Source organism: Cibotium barometz, chromosome 63, assembly GCF_041138505.1.
Source record: "Cibotium barometz isolate CiBa-2024 chromosome 63, ASM4113850v1, whole genome shotgun sequence".
Taxonomy (NCBI): domain Eukaryota; kingdom Viridiplantae; phylum Streptophyta; class Polypodiopsida; order Cyatheales; family Cibotiaceae; genus Cibotium; species Cibotium barometz.
In genome coordinates, this window is record NC_141108.1 from 26,288,951 (window position 1) to 26,295,966 (window position 7,016).

Sequence of the window (7,016 nt, forward strand, 5' to 3'; positions counted from 1 at the left end):
GGGTTGATGTAGATGGATGAATGGATGATGTAGATGTGGATGTATGAATGTGAATGTGGATGTGGATGTGGATGTGGATGTACGGATGTAGATGTGGATGTGGAAATAGATGTATGAATGTGGATGTGGAAATGGATGTGTAATAGCATTAGGCCTCTTATGAGCCTAAAGTGCCCGACTGGCCACAGTTTAAGTGAGTGTGAACACTTATGACCATGTATATAAGTGAATTTCTCTCATAATACAACATACTCTCCCATTGTGCAATTGAGTCTTGCTCTTGCTAATCCTCTTGCTAATCTCTCTCCCTAATGCATGCTATAGTGAGTGTGTGTGAGCGAAGTGAGGTGAGCGGAGGGACGAGTACCCGTAGTGCAATGTGGCGGTGTGACAACGTTCATGGTGGGAGGCGCGGTGGAATTGCTTCTCTAGGAGTTGTAGAGCATGGAGACCTCAAGGGTTATGAGCTTGGCCATTGGAAAGATCCTCACAATAGTTACTGGAGAGACGGAAAACTCTCTCACTTGTAGCAAGAGTAGCATGATCCACGTGTAGCTCAATCCAATGGGATTTGCATCCCTTTCGGAGCTAGGGATTCAACCCGTACCGGTGCACAAAAGCTTATCCACAAATGGAGAGAATGCTTATGGCTACCATCACATGACACTAGACTAAGCACACACACAAGCTCAACTTGCCCTCATTCCTACACACCCATTCATTCACAAATACAAGCAAGAGGAACACAATCACTATGCACACAAGCAAAGAGAAAGACCTCACTCCACTCCTATCTTCCTACAAGCATGCACACACTCAAGCATCAAGCTTCCATGAAAGCTTCAAATCAGCCCACACACACAAAAACGAAATACTAAAGGCATGCATAAGAGTAAAATGATTAGAGAAGAGGATGAGAAAGACTCATGACATTGCTATTGATTCAATGAAGAGATTTATCTCATACAAAGATGTAGATGGGGTGAGAGAAGAGTCTTCACCTCTATGGAGAAGAGGGAGAGTAGCTCTCTCAAAGGAGCTCTTGCATGAACTTAGCCCAAAGTGTCCCTAAGCTCTCAAATGAGCCACTTTTTATACTAAAACTCCTAAAACTCCCAAAACTTCCCATGTGGGATTATTCTTAAGCCCACTCCCACACTCATCTACAACTTGGAACTCTTTACAAGAGCCCTAAATAAGAATGTCACTTGTTTTCCTGCTTGCATCTTTGTGTTGCATCCTCCTTGCATTGATCATCACCACTCGTCACGCAACACTCCCCCTTCCTATTTTGCGCACGTCCTTGAGCGCGGTAGAAGCAAAAGCTACAAAAAACAATGGATACAAGTAAAGCCTTTTATTGAAGAAAAGAAAAGAAAAGAAAAAAAAACAGCAATGACAATCTCACACATGAGCATACAAGTGAAAGGCTGATTAGAGTTTTAAAGAGTGCTAAAAGAGGTGAGTAAAGACTAGTCAAAGTGAGACTAAGTGGTAGATAGTGCTATGCAAAGGAAGTGTGCTTGCACACCACAGGTTATGACCGCAGTCTCAATGTCCTACAAGTATTTAAGTTATTCCTAAGTGGCAAACCTACTCCTAAATATGAGCAATGGTGATTGGACCTTTTGTGTGTGTGTGTGTGTGTGTGTGTAAAAGATGATAAAGAGGAAGGTTCCATCCCAATGAGACCCAAGCAATGGCCAAGAGACCTCCGCCCTGGCCAAGAGAATCTAAAGGCCGCTAAGTATCTCAAGGGCGACAGACCCTTTTCTTTCTTTTTGACATAAGGAGTACCCCATGAAGATGAGGGCATCGGTCTCGAGGACCCATAATGTACCCCAGAGTCCTACCAACATCTATCAAGGCGATAGAGTCCTTGAAGGTCTTTTTCTGAATCTTTTAGACGTTAGTGTTCACCCCATGGAAACCAAGGCATCGGCCCCAAGGTGATAAGACAACCCCAGGTCCTACCAAGCATTCCACATGGCTGTAGACACGTCATGTCTCGATTCACTTGTATATATATTTTTAGGGCATATTTTTCGTAAATTTTTTATTAATCCTAGCACCTAGCCCATACCTAAGAGGTAGCTACCACTAGGGATAACTAATATACTTCGAGAGCATAAGAACTTGGCATACTCCGTTGGTATATATGCTACACTGTCTTCAAATAGAAATACCTTCTACTAAGTCCTCCAAGAATCTAGAAATCACTCACCACCTTTTAACAACTAATTTAAAACTTAAACCAGCCAACTATGTGTGAACATGCAAACAATGTAACCAAAAGTTAAAAGCACATAAAGAACAAAAGATTATGATTTGAATACACCTGTTGTAGTGCTCGTTGATGTTGTGCGTTTGCATTGCTGATGTTGTGTAGATTGCTTCTCTTTGCTCTTTGTAGGCATTGCATGTCTCCCCCCTTCCTAATTTGTGTGCACGGTAGGTGGACTATTGGGGCGTGTTTGTATGCTCTTGTTTAGCTGAGATCTCTGCAAAATGTTTATTAACAAACAAGAAAAGAAAAGAAAGGAATAAAATTTGTTATTGGTGCCAATCACCGAATATAGCCGAGGGAAAAAACCCAGTGGGAGAAAAGTGCCCTGGCTTGTTGATCTTATTGTGGAGTTGATAAGCTTACCCTTGTACTGGTGGTGGATCTGTGTCCACTTCTGCTGGAAAGATGGTATCAATCACTTCAGGATGCAAGGACAATCCTGTACAAAAACCGGCCTCTGGAGAAGGTGGTAGAGGAAGGAGTGCTTCCTCGCTAAAATATGGCATTGGTTCTATGGGAAGGTTAAGCAGACAATTTTGATTTTGGAACTGCTCAATATAGGTACTCATAGTAATCCAAAATTGACATGTTGAGGCTTGGGGAAGGAGGGCTTGCAAGATAGGTGGTTGCAAGTCATTTATGCATGTATCCCTCCATTGTTGTGCTTGAACCTCCTCAGGTAATCTACGTTGATTTGGTCCTCTCTCTGGTACTCTCACATTAAGAAGGTTATGACGTTGGGGTGTAATTCCCAAAATTTGTTTCATTAAGCCCGTGCCATATCGTCGAAAGTAAGAGCGGCATAGCCAACAAATGTGTGAAGCTTCTCCTAATACGAGTCGTGCACACTCTTGACAATGTGGAAATGGGTGATGCTGTTGATAGAATAAAGTGACAAAGTGATGCCCACAGCAATTTTCACCTAAGGGAGCATAAAAGTACCTAGAATGAGTTTGAAAAGGAGAAGCACTATAACCCCCGCGATGTTCAGGTTGAGTACTATCAGGGTCAATGCATGGTGGACATGTATCTTGCCAAGTATCCATCAGGAGGTATCTGGGCGTAGAACAATGAAATTTAGAAACTTCAAACTTTATACACTCATATCCATCATTACAATCCCAATCAAAAACATTGTAGATAAGATCATCTCAAAAAGAACACAATCCTCTAAAGGCATAAGGAACCACATTAGTAAATGTGAGACTATTCAAACACTGATCTACCAAAGAGCTTCAATTGTAGTGTTAATGCCTTACCTTTGGTTTTGGGTATGTCCTTCTTAAGAGGTGGGAAGGTTAGCAATCGTCGAGGAATTTGAGCAAGATAAGAGGATTTAGGCATTGAAGTGCTAGAATCTATGCTCAAAGGAGACTTATGTAAAGTTGGATTTGTCTTAGGTACACAAGTTGATGGTGGAATTGTGTAACAAGGAGAAATTGGGACAACTGGTGATTCAATACATGTTTTGGAAAGGTCAACACAAGGAGATTTGTAGGTGCTATCACAACCACCTATCCTATCTTGAAGAGGTTGTGTTGATTTCTTTTGCACCCCACTGATATGGAAAACCAAGGGTGGCTTTTGGAATCTTATTGATACACTCTTTTACCCCTAGCAAACCATGGCATTTGGGAAGCCAAAGTGCTGTTGCACCCTCATAATAGTCTTGTGCTTTAAGAACATGCTTTGGGACCCAATGAGTAACAATCGGAGGTTTAGGCTTGGAAAAGATGTGCTTTTTAGGAGGCTTAGCAACTAGGCTAGATGGTACAAGTTTGTATGCATCTTTGGGTAGCCAAATTGATAATTCCTTCTTGCCTGGCCTTCTTTGAGTAGTGACTAGAGTAGTTGGAACATGCCAGCCATGGCCCTCACTTGAGGACTCATCGATTATCCACATCATTTGTGTTAGAGCTTCAAGAGCAGATTTTGAAAGTGGGTTGTGTAAGGTAGAAACACCACCCTTTTGACATGATAAAGCTCGTGGAGTAGCAGATCCCAAGATGCAATCAGAATCAATTTGCAATTTGTATTGTCTATTCTTCCAATCTAATGAACAATTGGTAGCACTTAAACATGATCGGACCGAGAACAGTCTCTACCACTGCCTTGGACTTACTTGCCACATAAAAGGGAACTGACATCTGGTGATCCTGAATGGACATCATAATGATACATTTTCCCTCTATAGGGTTATCTTCATCTAAGAAGCTTCGTAAGTCAATAGGAATGTGCACAAGTGTTGGTTGTCCCAAGGCTATCCATGTGTCAAACGAGAGAACATTATAATCTACACCAGAGTCAATTAAGGCAGAGACAAAGTAGGTAGTCTCATGAAGATGAAGACACACTTGAATATTGAAAGAATCGACTCATTGTTCATCAGTAGCCAATTGTAAGGCCAACATAGAAGCCTTGCGACGCTCCTTGGCTTTTGCAACTCTAGCTTTAGCCTCTTCTTGAGCCTGACGTTTAAGTAGGTCATGTGCTTCTTTACGTGTGTGTGCAGCACGCATTTGTTGAAGCATGGCTTTAGTTAATGGTTCATTGTATTTCTTGAGACGACTTCCATTAATGAAGTTAGGCATTTGCTCACCTTCTAGTGTCTCTAAACGCACTGCACCACTTGGAGTAAGCTCATTAATCACAAACGGTCCTAGGCCACGTTTCTTGAGCTTTCGCTATGCTTCTTAAGTGTGTACAAGAGCACAAGGTCCCCTTTTTTGAATCGGCCAGTTGTTACATTTCTATTATGCCATTGCTTTTGTCTCCTCTTCTCGGCATACATCCCCATTACCGCCAATAAGCGGGTCTCATCAAGCTTTTCCAATTCATCAATGCATTGTGAAAGCTCATGACCAGTCCAGTCCAATTGTTTAGCAACTCGTAGAGTAGGTAGCCCAAAAGCAAGCTCAAATGGGGTTGTGCCCACATATGTTTTATAGGCTGTCCTATATGCCCAAAGAACTGAGTGCAACTTTTGCTCCCAATCAGTCCTATGTCCCTCAACAATCTTTGTGAGTGCTGTGCAGAGAATCTTGTTAGTACTCTCAGCTTGTCCATTGGTCTGGGGATGATAGGGTGCAGAACGCTTGTGAACTACCATAAATTCTTGAAATAAAAAATCTATGACCTCATTCACAAAGTGCACACCTTGATCACTAACGATTTCAATAGGTAAGCCATAGCGTGTAAACACGTACTCATACAAGAACTTGGCTGTGGTTCTGGCATCATTTTTAACTGTAGCCTTTTCCTCTACCCATTTGGTCAAATAGTCAGTTTGCGACTATAATATATTCGGCATGCGTGTGACGAGCTGGAGGTTTAATGGGACCGACAAAATCAATACCCCATTTTGCAAAAGCACGTGTGCTTAACATAGGCCGCAATGGCATATTGTCCTTTGTGATGGGAGGTTTGGTCCTTTGACAATCGTCACAACGTTTTACATATTCTTCGGCATCCATTTGTAAGGTTGGCCACCAAAGCCCAGACCACCTAATCAACTTAGCTGTGGTATTGCCCGAAAAGTGTCCACCCCCAACACCTGCATGTGCATGAGTCAAGATTTTCAAGTAGTCAGCTTCACACACATGCGTAAGTTGCCATCCTTGCCCCTCTTGTAGAGTTGGCCCTCTATCAGCATATAGTTTGCCGCTTCAACTTCAATAGCATGCTTTCGATATTTAGGAATTTTTTGATCAGTATGACCATGTTGAAGATAGTCCATAATATACTTACTCCAACTTGGTGTAGTTGAAATTTGGAATAATGTGACATTATGAATTGGCTATTGAATTTGACATGAGGCACAGTTACAAACAAATTTTTCAGCATCCGCATGCATGGTAGGCCACCATTGCCCATCCTGAGATATACATCGCACACAAGTAGTAGCTGATGCATGGATTCCACCGATACCCGCATGTGCCCATTCCAAGATCTCCTCATATTGGTCAGGGTTAGGTATAAGCCGCAACACTCCATCATTACCCTGACGATATAATCTCCCTGAGATTAACTTGAATGGTCGCCATAGGTCCACATTAGGACCCGCTAGTTGTATCTGCCTACTTGTCAAAATTTCTAAGATGGATTCAGACCATTTAGGAGCTGTCTCTACAAGGAAAAGTGTTGAATCTAACATATCATCATCCACACCCACCACAGGAGCTTCGCCAGAGGTGATTCGAGACAAATGATCTGCCCTAAGATGAGTTTTTCCTTTTCGGACTGCCACTTCAAAATCAAACTCAAGAAGGATGACAAACCACCTCACAATCCTTCCAGTTACACAAGGCTTATTCACCAAATACAGCAATGCGTGATGGTCCACAAAAAATATGAATTTGTTTGCCAAAAGGTAATGGCGAAACTTTTTCACTGCATATATCATGGACAAACCTTCTCTTTCTCTTGTGGTATAATTCTTCTCAGCATTGTTCAACTGTCGACTAGCATATGAGATTGGGAAATCCTTATTATGTTCTCCCAATGGAGCCAAAATACATCCAATTGCAAAGTTTGAAGCATCAATATGGACATGAAAGATTTGGTTCCAATCTGGTGCCCGTAAGATGGGTGCAGTCACTAATACTTGCTTCAACTTTTCAAAGGATTCCTCACACTCATCAGTCCAATTAAACTTTACAAGAAGAGCATATAATGGTCTGGCTAGGACAGCGTACATGTAGATGAATCGACGATAATAGCCACAATGTCC